The 16,395-nt window shown below is 35.4% G+C and overlaps 1 protein-coding gene across 3 annotated transcripts in view; it reads left to right on the top strand.

Moving 5' to 3' along the window:
- Positions 1-16,395, top strand: part of IL1RAPL2 (interleukin 1 receptor accessory protein like 2) — a 1,449,628-nt gene that overhangs the window by 1,262,072 nt on the left and 171,161 nt on the right. The window lies entirely within an intron of this gene.

The following is a 16,395-nucleotide window of genomic DNA, read 5'->3' as shown; positions in this document are numbered from 1 at the left end:
GGGAGAGGGAGACAGAGAATCTTAAGAAGGTTCCATACCCACTGCAGAGTCTGACATGGGCTCCATCTCACAACCCTAAGATAGTGACCTGAGCTGAAATCAAGAGTTGGATGTTTAACCGACTGAACCACCCAGGCAACCCAGTATTGTCAATATTTTTATGTTAGCCATCCCACTGCATGTGAAGTGGTATACATCTATACACTAATATAGATGTCTTAATATACATCTTAATGACTAATGATGCTGAATTTTTTACATGCTTGTCATTCATATGTCATCTTTGATGAGATTAGTGTTCAAATATCTGCCCATTTTTTAAAATCAGATAACTTGCCCTCTTATCATTGAGTTATAGTTCTTTACATATTTGAGGTCTAAGCACTGTATCAGATGTTTTACAAATCTCTCATTGTATGGGATTTCTCTTTCATTTCCTTCATAATATGTTATGAGGAGTAAAAGTTTTAAATTCAGACAGCCCATTTTTTAAAAGATTTTTTTATTTATATGACAGAGAGAGAAAGAGATCACAAGTAGGCAGAGAGAGAGGGGGAAACAGGCTCCCTGCTGAGCAGAGAACCCAATGCAGGGCTCGATCCCAGGACCCTGGGATCATGACCTGAGCCAAAGGCAGAGGCTTTAACCCACTGAGTCACCCAGGTACTCCAGACAGCCCATTTTTAAACACTTTTTTAGTCCATGCTTTTTTGTGCTCCATTTAAGATACATTTGCCAAATCCAAAGTTACTCGTTTTCTTCCAGAAGTTGTATAGTTTTAGTTCTTACATTTATGTGTAGTTCCAGTAAGATTTAAATTTTGCATATGGTGCCAGGAAAGGTTTGAGGTTAATTCTTTTCTCACTTATACATCCAATTGTCCCAGAACAATTTCTTGAAAAGGTTTTCTTTCCACCCTTGTATTACCTTGACACATGTTACAAAAATCAATTGGCCATGCATATAAAGTTCTATTTCTAGACCCTATTTTCTTCCATTGATCTACATATCTGTATTCACATGAATACCATGCTGCCTTGATTACTAGAAGTTTATAGTATATATTAAAACCTAGTGGTTTAAGTATTCCAGATTTGTTATTTTACCAAACTGTTCTTGCTTTTCTAAGTCCTTTACATTTCTTACAAATTTTAGAATCAACTTTTCAATTTCTACAATAAGAAAAACCTACTAGAAAGTTGATTGTGATTGCATTTGATCAATTTGGAGATAATTGAAATAATAATATTAAGTCTTTAATTCCAAGAACATGTTATGTTTCTCCATTTATCTGGATATTCTTTAATTTCTCTCAACCATGTTTTATAGTGTTCAGTATACAAACTAATACATGTTTTGTTAAAAGTGTCCCTAATTGTTTCATATTTTTTATGCTATTGTAAATATCATTTCTGAGGGAGAAATCCTTCATTCTCTTACTATTAAGTATGATATTAACTATAGTTTTTTTTTTTATAGATGCCAGTAATCAGGATGAGGAAGTTCCCTCATATATTGAGATATTTTTGTCAAATGCCTTTGTGGATATGTTGACATGATTGTAATTTTTTTCTAGTTTGATCTGCTTATATAGTGAATTATTTGTTGATCTTCACAATGTTATAATAACCCTGCATGTAATAAATCCTACTTGGTTAGTGAGATGTAATCATTTTAATAAATTTCTTGCTTCAATTTGTTAATTTTTATCAAAATCTATGTCTCTGATTGTAAGCCATTTGGGTGTGTACTTTTAATTTCTTGTACTGTATTTCTCTGGTTTTGGAATTTAGTGATACAAAACTCATAAAATGAGCTGGGGACTTCTCCCTTCTCCTCTATTTTCTGGAAGAATTTGTATATAATTAGTGTTTTTTGTTCCTGAAGTAAAGAAATAAGTATTAATCAGTGGGACAGAGTTTAAAGTTTTCTTTGTGGGATGGTTTTATCTAAGAATTTAATTTATTTAGTTGATGTAGGGAAACCCTATTCTTCAGAATAAGCTTTGTTAGTTTTCATCCTTCAAGGGATTTTATTATTTCATCTAAGTTGTTACATTCAATTAGCATAAAGTTGTTGATCATATTCTCTTACTGTCTGTTTAATGCCTGTTGGATATTAATAATGTCTTCCCTTTCATACCTGATATAAATAATTTGTTTCTTTCTTTTTCTTTCTTTAAAGATTTATTTATTTATTTGAAAGAGAGAGAGCATGAGTCAGGGTGAGGGGAGGGAGAGAATTTTCAAACAGACTCCCCGTGAGTGAGGAGTCAGATGTAGGGCTCAATTCCCTGACCCATCAGATTATGACCCGAGCCAAAACCAGACCCAGATGCCCAACTGACTAAGATACCCAGGTGTCCTTTCTTTTTTTCTGATTAACTTACCCAGAGTTTTACTAGTTATATAATCTTTTGAAAAGATTGATATAATTGCCTTTTTAAAAATTATTTTCTCTATTTCTGTTTCATTTATATCTTCTCTTTATTCTTTAATTCCTTGTGCTAAATTTGGGTATATTTCTTCTTTTACAAGTAAAAGCTTAAATCATTGATTTGTAAACTTTCTACTTTACTAGTATAAACACTAAATGTATGGATTTTCCTCTAATTGAGCTTTAGCCGAATCACACAATTTTTATGCGTGTTTTTCATTTTTATTCAAGTAAGGTATTTTCTAATTTTTCTTTTGATTTTTTTCTTTAGCTCATGGATTATTTAAAAATGACATAGTCAGCTCAGGATGCTATAACAAAATACTATAAACTGGGTGGCTTAAACAACAGACATTTATTTCTCCTGGTTCCAAAGGCTGAAAAGTCAAAGTTCAAGGTACTAGCTGAGTCGGTTCCTGGTGGGATCTTCGACTTGAAGATAGTTGCCTTCTCCCTGTGTTCTAACATGGTAGGGAAAGAAAAAGAGAGTGTGTTTATGTCTCTGTTCCTCTTATAAGAACACTAGTATCATTATGGGGCTCCACTTTCATGACCTTATCTAAACCTAATTACCTCTCAAAGATACCAATTCTAAACGTCATCACATCGGTGTTAAGACTTAAACACATGAATTTGAGAAGAACATAAACATTCGGTTCATAATAAAAACTATGTTGTTGAATTTACAAATAATAGTTAATTTGATGAATGTTCTTTGTGCATTTCTTTTTTTATTTTTTTATAATTTTTTATTTTTTATAAACATATATTTTTATCCCCAGGGGTACAGGTCTGTGAATCACCAGGTTTACACACTTCACAGCATTCACCAAAGCACATACCCTCCCCAATGTCCATAATCCCACCCCCTTCTCCCAAACCCCCTCCCCCCAGCAACCCTCAGTTTGTTTTGTGAGACTAAGAGTCACTTATGGTTTGTCTCCCTCCCAATCCCATCTTGTTTCATTGATTCTTTGTGCATTTCTAAAGAAGCTAATCCTTTATGGAGGGATCTATAAATATAAATTAAGTCAAGTTAGTTGACTGTGTTGTTGAGGTCTTCTAAATCATTTCTGATTTTCCATCTACATGTTCTTTTAATTGTTCTATCAATCATCTCAATTACTTTAGAGATGATTGTGAAATCTTTATAAAGGTGAATTTATATATTTCTTCTTTTAGTTCTATTTTTGCTTTGTGTGTTTTGTAGCTTTATTATTTGGTGAATACATGCTTAGGATAGTTAAGTTCTTATCCTTTAAAATTTTTTTATTAACATATAATGTATTATTACTCCCAGGGGTATAGGCCTGTAAATCACCAGGTTTACACTTCACAACACTCACCATAGCACCTATCTTCCCCAATGTCCATAACCCAACCACCCACTCTCCCGCCCCCGCCATAACCCTCTGTTTTGTGGGGTTAAGAGTCTCTTATGGTTTCTCTCCCTTTCAATTCCATCTTGCATCATTTATTCCTTTCCTACCCACAAGCCCCCAGGTTGCTTCTCAACTTATTCAAATCAGGGAGATCATATGATAATTTTCTTTCTCTGATTTACTTATTTCGCTCAGCATAATATCATCTAGTTCCATCCATGTCATCACAAATGGCAAGATTTCAATTCTTCCGATGGCTGCATAGTATTCCATTGTGTGTGTGTGTGTGTGTGTATGCCACTTCTTCTTTATCCATTATCTGTTGATGGACGACTAGGTTCTTTCCATAGTTTGGCTATTGTGGACATTGCTGCTATAAATATTCGGGTGCACATGCCCCTTTGAATCACTACATTTGTATCTTTAGGGTAAATACCCAGTAGTGCAATTGCTGGGTCATAGGGTAGCTCTATTTTCAACATTTTGAGAAACCTCCATGCTGTTTTCCAGAGTAGTTGCACCAGCTTGCATTCCCACCAACAGTGTAGGAGGATCCCCCTTTCTCTGCATCCTCACCAGCATCTGTCATTTCCTGACTTGTTATTTTTAGCCATCTGACCGGTGTGAGGTGGTATCTCATTGTGGTTTTGATTTGTATTTCCCTGATGACAAGTGATGTGGAGCACTTTTTTGTGTGTCTGTAGGCCTTCTGGATGTCTTCTTTGCAGAAATATCTGTTCATGTCCTCTGCCCATTTCTTGATTGGATTATTTGTTCTTTGGGTGTTGAGTTTGCTAAGCTCTTTATAGATTTTGGATACTAGCCCTTTATCTGATATGTAATTTGCAAATACCTTCTCCCATTCTGTCAGTTGTCTTTTGGTTTTGTTAACTGTTTCCTTTGCTGTGCAAAAACTTTTGATCTTGATGAAGTCCCAATAGTTTATATTTGCCCTTGCTTCTCCTGTCTATGGCAATGTTCCTGGGAAGATGTTGCTGAAGCTGAGGTCGAAGAGGTTGCTGTCTGTGTTCTCCTCAAGGATTTTGAGGGATTCCTTTCTCACATTGAGGTCCTTGATCCATTTTGAGTCTATTTTCATGTGTTGTATAAGGAAATGGTCCAGTTCCATTTTCCTGCATGTGGCTGTCCAATTTTTCCAGCACCATTTGTTGAAGAGACTGCCTTTTTTCCATTGGACATTCTTTCCTGCTCTGTCGAAGAATAGTTGACCATAGAGTTGAGGGTCTATTTCTGGGATTTCTATTCTGTTCCATTGATCTATGTGTCTGTTTTTGTACCAGCACCATACTGTCTTGATGGTGACAGTTTTGTAATAGAGCTTGAAGTCTGAAATTGTGATGCCACCAACTTTGGCTTTCTTTTTCAACATTCCTCTGGCTATTTGAGGTCTTTTCTGGTTCCATATAAATTTTAGGATTATTTCTTTCATTTCTCTGAAAATAACCAGATGGTCTTTTGATAGGGATTGCATTAAATGTGTAGATTGCTTTAGGTAGCATAGACATTTTCACATTATTTGTTCTTCCAGTCCATGAGCATGGGAGATTTGGATGCCTTTAATTTCTTTTTGTTGTCTGATTGCTGAGGCTAGGACTTCTAGTACTATATTGAGTAGCAAATGTGATAATGGACATCCCTGCGTGTTCCTGATCTTAGCAGAAAAGCTGTCAGCTTTTCTCCATTGAGAATGACATTTGCTGTGGGTTTTTCATAGATAGCTTTAATGATATTGAGGTATGTACCTTCTGACTCTACACTTCGAAGAGTTTTGATCATAAAGGGATGCTGTACTTTATCAAATGCTTTTTCAGCATTTATTGAGAGTATCATATGGTTCTTGTTCTTTCTTTTATTAATGTATTGTATGTCATTGATTGATTTGCAGATGTTGAACCAACCTTGCAGGCTTGGAATAAATCCCACTTGGTCGTGGTCAATAATCCTTTTAATGTAATGTCGGATCCTATTGGCTAATATTTTGGTGTGAATTTTCGCATCTGTGTTTATCAAGGATATTGGTCTGTAATTCTCTTTTTTGATGGGATCTTTGACTGGTTTGGGGATCAAGGTAATGCAGGCCTCATAAAATGAGTTTGGAAGTTTCCCTTCTGTTTCTATTTTTGTGGAAGGGTTTCAGGAGAATAGGAATTAATTCTTTTTGAAATGTTTGGTAGAATTCTCCTGGGAAGTCATCTGGCCCTGGGCTCTTTTTTGTTGGGAGATTTTTGATGACTGCTTCAATCTCCTTACTGGTGATGGGTCTGTTCAGGTTTTCTATTTCTTCCTGGTTCAGTTTTGGTAGTTTATATGTCTCTAGGAATGCATCCATTTCTTCCAGATTGTCAAATTTGCTGGTATATATTTGCTCATAATATCTTCTTATAATTGTTTGTATTTCTTGGGTGTTGGTTGTGATCTCTGCTCTTTCATTCATGATTTTATTTATTTGGGTCCTTTCTCTTTTCTTTTTGATAAGTCTGGCCAGGGGTTCATCAATCTTATTAATTCTTTCAAAGAACCAGCTCCTAGTTTTGTTGATTTGTTGTACTGTTTTTTGTGTTTCTATTTCACTGATTTCTGCTCTGATCTTTATAATTTCTATTCTCCTGATGGGTTTAGCTTTCTTTGTTGTTCTTTCTTCAGCTCCTTTGAGTATAGGGTTAGATTGTGTTTTCTAGACCTTTCTTGTTTCTTGAGAAAGGCTTGTATCGCTACATGTTTCCTCTCAGGACTGCTTTTCTTGTGTCCCACAGATTCTGAACCATTGCATTTTCATTATCATTTGTTTCCATGAATTTTTTAAATTCTTCTTTAATTTCCTGGTTGACCCATTTATTCTTTAGAAGGATGCTCTTTAGCCTCCATGTATTTTGGTTCCTTCCAAATTTCCTTCTGTGATTGAGTTCTAGCTTCAGAGCATTGTGGTCTGAAAATATGCAGGGAATGATCCCAATCTTTTGATACCAGTTGAGACCTGCTTTGTGACCCAGGATGTGATCGACTCTGGAGAATGTTCCATGTGCACTAGAGAAGAATGTGTATTATGTTGCTTTGGGATGGAATATTCTAAATATATCTTTGATGTCCATCTGGTCCAGTGTATCATTTAAGGCCTTTATTTCCTTGTTGATCTTTTGCTTGGGTGATCTGTCCATTTCAGAGAGGCGGGTGTTAAAGTCCCCTACTATTATTGTATTATTGTTGATATGTTTCTTTGATTTTTTTATTAATTGGTTTATATAGTTGGCTCCTCCAATGTTAGCAACATACATATTTAAAATTGTTAGATCTTCTTGTTGGATAGACCCTTTGAGTATGATATAGTGTCCTTCCTTATCTCTTATTATAGTCTTTGGCTTAAAATCTAATTTATTTGGTATAAGGATTGCCACACCAGTTTTCTTTTGCTGTCCATTAGCATGGTAAATTGTTTTCCACCCCCTCACTTTAAATCTGGAGGTGTCTTTGGGTCTAAAATGAGTTTCTTGTAGACAGCATATTGACAGGTTTTGCTTTTTTAATCCATTCTGATACCCTGTGTCTTTTGTTTGGGGCATTGAGCCCATTTACATTCAGGGTAGCTATTGAGAGATATGAATTTAGTGCCATTGTATTTACCTGTAAGGTGACTGCTGCTGTATACTGTCTCTGTTCCTTTCTGGTCTACTACTTTTAGGCTCTCTCTTTGAGTAGAGAACCCCTTTCAATATATCCTGTAGAGCTGGTTTGGTGTTGACAAATTCTTTTAGTTTTTATTTGTCCTGGAAACCTTTTACTCTCCATCTATTTTCAATGATAGCCTAGCTAGATATAGTATTCTTGGCTGCATGTTTTTCTCCTTTAGTGCTTGAATATATCATGCCAGTTCTTTCTGGCCTGCCAGGTCTCTGTGGGTAAGTCAGCTGCTAGTCTAATATTTTTGCCATTGTATGTTACAGACTTCTTGTCCCAAACTGCTTTCAGGATTTTCTCTTTGTCAATAAGACTTGTAAGTTTTACTATTAGATGACAGGGTGTGGACTTATTCTTATTGATTTTGAGGGGGATTCCCTGTGCCTCCTGGATTTTGATGCTTGTTCCCTTTGCCATATTAGAGAAATTCTCTACAATAGTTCTCTCCAATATACCTTTGCTTCCCTCTATCTTTCTTCTTCTTCTGGAATCCCAATTATTCTAATGTTTCCTCTTATGGTATCACTTATCTCTTGAATTCTCTCCTCTTGGTCCAGTAGTTGGTTGCCTCTATTTTGCTCAGCTACTTTATTCTCTGTCATTTGGTCTTCTATATTGCTAACTCTCTTCTGCCTCATTTACCCTAGCAGTAAGAGCCTCCATTTTTTATTGCTCCTCATTAATAGCTTTTTGATTTCAGTTTGGTTAGATATTGGTTCTTTTATTCCTCCAGAAAGGGCTTTTATTTCTCTAGACAGGGTTTCTCTAATATCTTCCATGCCTTTTTCGAGTCCAACTAGCACCTAGAGAATCATCATTCTGAACCCTAGATCTGACATATTACCAATGTCCATATTGATTATGTTTCTAGCCTTTGGTACTCCCTTTTGTTCTTTTTTCTTTCTTTCTTTCTTTCTTTCTTTCTTTCTTTCTTTCTTTCTTTCTTTCTTCTTTTTGTTGTGAACTTTTATGCCTTGTCATTTTATCCAGATACAAATACGAAGGAGAGAATAATATACTAAAAGTGTGGCAAAGACCCAAGAAAAATGTGTTAACCAAATCAGAAGAGACACCAAATTGTAGGGGGAAGAACTGGTAAAAAGAAGTTCCAAAAAAATAAAAAAGAAAAAAGAAAAGAAAAAGAAAATATAGATATAGACTGGTGAATAGAGCAGAGCACCCACTTAATTTTGGGAGTATTTTGGTCTCTTAGAAGGAACTACCTACCAAAATTATATAGAAAGAAAAACTTATATATATATATACACACACACACACATATATGTATGTGTGTGTGTGTGTATATATATGTGTGTGTGTGTGTGTGTGTATGTGTGTATGTGTATATATATGCACATACACACACACACACATACATACAGAAATAAGGGTAAAGACGATGAAGGGATGTAATATGACTGTAAAGATGAAAAATTTTTAAAAATTCTAAAAAAGGAGTTGATAAGATAAAATGGTTGGGTGAATAAAGAAAAAGAAAGTGGAGAGAATTTTTGCTCAGCCTGGAGACTAGAACAAAGCCTTGTGCTAGATTTAGGGTATATTTTGATCAATTAGAAGAAGTTGTATCCCAAAATTTTTTAGAAGAAAAAACCCTATGTGTATACAAAAAATCAAGTTAGATACAATGAAGGATAAAATATGAGTATAGTAATGATGGTTCAAAAGGTTTATTTTTTTAATGAAAGGTATTATTATCATAAACTAGTTAAAAATGTTAAAAGAGGAAAGAGTAAAAATTTTAAAAAATAGAATAAGAAAAAAAATTAAATTAAAGTAATTAACTTTGCAAGACTTAAGAATCATATAGAGAAAGCCATGAATTCCATGCTTTGCTTTCTCCTCCTCTGGAATCCCGCTCTTCCCCTTGATAAGTGAGCTTGGTCTTGGCAGGATTTCTTGCTGATCTTCTGGGGGAGGGGCCTGTTGTTGTGATTCTCAAGTGTCTTTGCCTGAGGTGGAATTGCACCGCCTTTGCCAGGGGCTGGGCTGCATAATCTGCTTGGGTTCGCCCTTGGGAGCTTTTTTTCCCTGAAAGCTTTCCATAGAGTTCTGGAGGATGGGAATGAAAATGGCAGCCTCTCAGTCTCTGGCCAGGAGGAGACAAGAGTTCGGGATCCCACTCCTCCATGTGCCCTCGGAGAAAAGTGCTCAATCACTCCTGTCTCCCTGGTCTCCAGCCATGCTCCAAACTCACCTGGCCTGTGACTGAACGTTCCTCTCTCTGGCACAGAGCACCGCCTGGAGTCTCCAAACCCAGAAGATCACTGCCACTCTTCCAGGGAGGTCTCCCCAGATCTGCCACTTGTGGGGTACCTGCTCAAAAAGCAGTGGTCTGACTGCCACAGATCAGTTTAAGATAACCCCAAGCTGAGAGCTCACTCCTCAGTTCTGTCTCTGTAACTGACTTCTCTGCTCTAATACCTGTGAGCCCTGCAATACTCAGACACCCCTGATCTTTCAGTGACCCCATGGGACCCGAGACCACACTATTCCCATGAGAGTTCCAGCCCCACTTAGCCTCTGGAGTGATGTCCCTCAGTGCAGCAGACTTTTAAAAGTTCAGATTTTTGCTCCATTGTTCTGCTGCTTGCCAGGATCTGGCCCCTCCCCATGCAGCATAACTTCCCGTCACTTTGGATTCACTTCTACACAGGTCCTATCTTTCAGAAAGTGGTCGATTTTCTGTTTCTAGAATTGCTGTTCTTCTTCTTTTCCATCTCCTGTTGGATTTGTAGGTGTTCAGAATGGTTGGATAAACTATCTAGCTGATCTGCTGCTACCTGTTGTCATCTCAGCCTGCTATTCCTCTGCCATCTTGACTCTTCCCCTAAGTTCTTGTCTTGATGAATTAGTTTTTTTATCACCATGAAATGTCTTCCTTTACCTCTGATAATATGACTAGCTCTGAAATTTAGTTTCTATGATATTAATATAGCCATTCTGGATTTCTTTTAATTAGTGCTTTATGGTATATCTTTTTCTGTCATTTTACTTTTAAGCTGTTTATTTCTTTTCGTTCTTTTTATTTAAAGAGTATTTCTTGAGGACACCATAGCTGTGTTTTGCTTTTTTTATTATCAAGTTTGACAGTCTATATCTTTCAACTGATGCATTTTGTTTATTTAAACTAATGTAATTTTGCTTATATTGAAATCTACTATACTTTTTTTTTTTACTTTTTCTCTTCCTGAGTTGCTCCTTTTATGCCTTCTTTAGTAATTTTTTATTTAAATTCAATTAGCCAACACATAGTACATTATTAGTTTCTGATGTAGTGTTCAATGATTCATCAGTTGTGCATAACACCCAGTGTTCATCACATCATGTGCCCTCTTTAATGCCCATTACACAGTTACCACATGCCCCCTACCCACTTTCCCTTTCACAACCCTCAGTTTATTTCCCAGAGTTAAGAGTCTCTCATGGTTTGCCTCCCTGTCTGATTTCTTCCCATTCAGTTTTCCCTTCCATCCTCTATGATCCTCTGCACTGTTTTTTTTTTAAGATTTTATTTATTTATTTGACACAGAGAGAGGTCACAAGTAGGCAGAGAGGCAGGCCGAGGGAGAGGAGGAAGCAGGCTCCCTGCCGAGCAGAGAGCCTGATGCGGGGCTCGATCCCAGGACCCTGAGATCATGACCTGAGCCGAAGGCAGAGGCTTAACCCATTGAGCCACCCAGGCACCTCCTCTGCACTATTTCTTCTTATATTCCACATATTAGTGATACCATATGAAAAATGGCTTTCTCTGATTGACTCATTTCACTTAACATAATACCCTCCAGTTCTATCCATGTTGATGTAAATGGTAGGTATTCATCCTTTCTAATGGCTGAATAATATTCCATTGTATATATGAACCACATCTTCTTTTTCCACATCTCGTCTCCTTCCACAGTTTGCTATTATGGACATTGCTGCTATGAATATTGGGTGCAGGTGCCCCTTCTTTTCACTACATCTGTATCTTTGGGGTAAATACCTCGTAGAGCAATTGCTGAGTTGTAGGGTAGCTCTATTTTTAACTTCTTGAGAAACCTCCATAATGTTTTCTGGAGTGACTGTACCAGCTTGCATTCTTATCAACGGTGTAAGAGGGTTCCTTTTTCTTCACATCCTTGCCAACATTTTTTGTTTTCTGTCCTGTAAACTTTAGACATTCTGTCTTCTTTAGATTTGAGCATTCTATCAATTCCATTCATTTCTACCATTGGCTTTTTAGCTATATACTTTTTTTTGTTTAGAAAGGTTGTTTTAGAGCTCCCAATAGAATCATTTAGCTGTCTTAATACCCCTTTACATATATTGTAAGAAGCTTACAATAGTTATCTACTCTTATTGACTTTTATGTGAGTGTTGTGATACATTTTATTTCTACATATTATATGAATATCACAATATGTTGTTTGGGGTTTTTTCTGCTTTCTAAAATCAATTATCTCTAAAACAATTAAATAGGTGAAAAGAAAGTTCTGTACATTTACCCAAATATTTACCATTTGTTGATTATAAAATTCTAGGTTGACAGTCTTTATATTGGCTTTTAAAATATTATGTTCTTTTTTATTATTATTTTTTAAAGATTTTATTTATTTATTTGACAGAGAGAAATCACAAGTAGATGGAGAGGCAGGCAGAGAGAGAGAGAGGGAAGCAGGCTCCCCGCTGAGCAGAGAGCCCGATGCGGGACTCGATCCCAGGACCCTGAGATCATGACCTGAGCCGAAGGCAGTGGCTTAACCCACTGAGCCACTCAGGCGCCCTAAAATATTATGTTCTATTATATTCTGGCTTGAATCGTTTTGAAAGAACATATATTTTCCCTGGTGTCCTTTGAGTGTCTCTTGATCACTAATGTTCAACAATATAATTATAATTACAGGTTTCATGAAATACTTTGAAATACTTTTTAACAATTTTAGTCTTTTCAGTTTTTTTTTTTTTTGTCCATTTCTTTTCTGGCACTCCAATTAAATGTATGTAGAATATTTTTTATCATTACACCCACCTATTCACTTTTTCCATGATTTTCTTTCTGTGTGCTTCCTTTTAAATGACATTTTTTTTCTTTTGTAGTGCTTAATCAACTGTTGATCTTATGGGTTTCTATCTCATTTCAGATATTCTATTTTTAATTTCTAGAAATTCTACTTGTATCTTTTTATATATCTTCTGTTTGTCTCTTTAACATGTTCATGTTCTATGACCTTAAATATACTGAATATATTTATAGGTAAGTTATGTTGTTTTTGTTAATTTAGTAATTTGCTTTGGTTTTGGTATGTTCTACTGATGGATTTTTCTTCTGGTTATGGTCATATTTTTCTACTTCCTTAAATGCTGGCCGTTGTGAATATTGTTTTTAAGTATTGGGGTTTTTCTGTTCCTTTAAATATTGCTGGTTTGTTTTTTTCCAGGATACAGATGATCCTTGTAATCAGTTGTATCTCTTTGAAGATTGTTCTTAAAATCTTAGTTTAGGTCCGGAGAAGCCTTTAGTCAAGTACTAATTTGTCCCCATGACTAAGGTTATACAGTTCTGGGGACTCTATCTGATATATGATATCTTTGCACTCTGGCTTGGGAGAACATAAACTACATCCAGCCTGGAGCATGCTGCAAAGATTGTTCTGCTTACAGAACAATCTTTGGTTATTTCTTGGCTTCAGACGTTTCTCCCAATGCATGCACAGGCCAGTGCTCAATAGAAAACTTGAGAGTACCCCTCTGAAGGTCTCCACAATTCTCTCTGTATGTCCTATCTAGTATTAAACCCCAAATTATAGATTCGCTGGCCTCCTACAGCCTTAAATTCTGTCTCCTTAACTCAAAGGTACTACTAACCTCTGTTGGGGGTCCCTTTCCAAGTTTTGCAGGAGCCTAAAAACCCTCTTCAAGTTGGGAAGGACAATCATAAGGCTCACTTCACTTAGTTCCTTCTGTCAGAGATCACTGTCCTACTCTGTTTCTTGCCCAATCTGTGAAAACTATCTAAAATGATATATTTTGTCCAGTTATCTCCTTATTTAAGTCAAGAAGTTGAATTTGGCCCTGTTAATCATGAAGAGTGGTAATCCTGTATTTCTTCTTGAATCAATTTTCTGAAGATATATTTTTCTATACATTTTTTTCCATTTTACTGAAGTTTTCAAATTTATTGACTTAAGCTGGCTGACAATTTTTTTTATCGTTTGATGCCTACCTTATTTATAACAAGATCTCCTTTCTTATTTGTAAAAAAAAAAATTATGTGTGCCTTTTCTTTTTTCCTTAATTAATCTTTCCAAAACTCTATGTAGTTCATTAGATTATTCAATAAACAAATAAAATAAAATAAGGAAATTTGCTTTTGTTTATCCCCCTTATTATATTTTTTGTTTTCTATTTTTTTTTGTTTTCTATTTTAATGGGATTATTTTACAGTTGATAATTTTAATGAGAGCATAGAATATTTAAATCTTTCCTTTTCTGTTTTCCTGTTGATTTTATTCTTATAAAGTTACACATTTTACCATAATTTGATAGTCACTTATTTTGTTTTTAGTTTTCTATGTGTTCCTCTCTTCATTTAGCATTCCCAAGCAATTTAGAGTTTATTTCAGTACAACATGCAGGGTGAGAATCTAACTTTTTGATTTCTATATATTTAAGTAATGTAACTTTATAACCATTAATAAAATAACTTTCAAGACCATATCTTACTGATTTATTATGCAACCTTTAACATAATCTTAAATGTGCTTTGATAGGTCTTTGGGTTTTCTCTTCTGATCCACTGATGCTTTTTAATACTAATATCACACTGTTTTGTTTATTTTACCTCTATAGTTCATTTTAGCATCTTGGAAGACAAGTTCTGTTTTTATAATTCTTTTTATATAGAGCATAAACTATCCATCTTGGTTTACCCCTATAGATGAAACATGAAATAACTATCAAATTTTAAAAAATCATGCTGAGATAGATTAAGTACAATTTAGTTGAACAAATCTTGAATTCATTATATTACTTCTTTTTCATTATATCCCCATACCAATAACTTAGAGCATTTTATGATTTGGTAAGAGGAAAGACTTTCTTTGATGGCTAAAATCTTCAAATTGTGTTTTAGATTTATATTTACTTTTCCATTGCCCCTGCAGCCAGTGTAATGCCCCATTGTCTACAAAGTTTCCTAGAGTATGTTCAGTTGAAACATTAAAGTAGACAAAAGTTTAATGATTAAAATATATTTTCCACCAAATAAATTTGTAAGGGTCTGTGTTAAACAATATGAAACAGGCTTTTCACCACTGGAATTTCTCAGAACACTTAATGTGTTAATGAGCATAATATTGAGGCTATCCAAAATAGAAATAAAATAAGTGGTATTTCCCAAGACTTTTTTAAAATTTCTTTTCAGTGTAACAGAATTCATTGTTTATGCACCACACCCAGTGCTCCATGCAATACGTGCCTTCCACAATACCCACCACCAGGCTGCCCCAACCTCCCACCCTCCACCCCTTCAAAACCCTCAGATTGTTTTTCAGAGTCCATAGTCTCTCATGGTTCATCTCCCCCTCCAATTTCCCTCAACTCCCTTCTTCTCTCCCAAGACTTTTAACCTGACAATCAGTGTTCTCTGTGATCTTAACATAGTCTCATAGAATTGCTATAAAGAATAAATGAGTTAAAACTATGAAACACTTATAACAGTTCCTGGTATTTAGTGAGTAGTCAATACACACGGATTGTTTTTGTAAATTCTTCAAATTCTTCTTTCTGCCTAGAATGCCTTTCCCTCTATATTCGAATATGCCAAAGACATACATGCAATAAAACTTTCTCTATGAAATCTTTCCTGACTCCTCAAACCTCCTCTTCCCACCAGTACCAGAGATATAATGATATAATTTCTCTTTTGGTGGGGAAGTATGTTAAATAATCCTTTGAACTTGTCTTTTGAACTACCAAAATACATCCTTATATATTTCCAAATGTCCCCATGGCAGTTTTACTGACGCTGGTTGAGAACCACTGAGAAGGGAAGTTGGGCATTTAATAAATACATCTTCATTGGTTATTTCCCAAAATATTTATGAAAGTTACAATGATTTACCTTCCAAGGACCTTTTTATCAAAATAAGTTGGAGTCAATACATCTGCCTTGAAGTCTACATAAATTTATGATTCTTTTCTTAAAACATGGGTCTGACCACTTTGGTGCCACATAATTTATACCTTATTTCTAACAAAACCTTTTTCCATATCTCTCTGACAAATGATGAGCAATGCAAAGTACATAGTTCTCCCATGAATAGTGTGCTAAGGCTAAAACTAATTTGCCAAATAGGGTGTGAAACACAGCTACATGGAAGATATATAAAGCACATTGTCACTGGGAATTAGCATAAGTCCACTGAATTAATTAATAAAATAGAATAAAATTGTACAAAAATTTTGACTGGGTAAACGTGTGTGTTTAGTCTAAGGCCCAAGTTTGAATCCTGGCTCTATATTTACCAGCTGACTAGCTGTGTTTACTTAGACCAACTTCCTCACCTCTAAAATGAATGTAATAATACTAGATTCAAAGTATTGTTACACAGATTTTGCACTCTGGAGAGATAAGTGAGGTACTCACCTTGGGTGCAAAATGTAGGGAGTACCAAAAGAAGTCAGTAATCAAGATATATAATATTTAATGCATTGTTTTTAAAAAGCAAAATTAATGAAAAACCCATTATGAATAAAATATATTTTTAAAAATAAAGACAGGAACCAGTTTTGTACTTGGATGACTTGATCTCACTCATCTCTCCCTAATCCTGGCCATTATTGTTAGGGAAGCTAAATGACTTAATGGGTATAGATTCATATT

Source organism: Mustela nivalis, assembly GCF_964662115.1.
Source record: "Mustela nivalis genome assembly, chromosome: X".
NCBI classification, from domain to species: domain Eukaryota; kingdom Metazoa; phylum Chordata; class Mammalia; order Carnivora; family Mustelidae; genus Mustela; species Mustela nivalis.
This window is presented reverse-complemented; position numbering and strand designations above follow the sequence as displayed.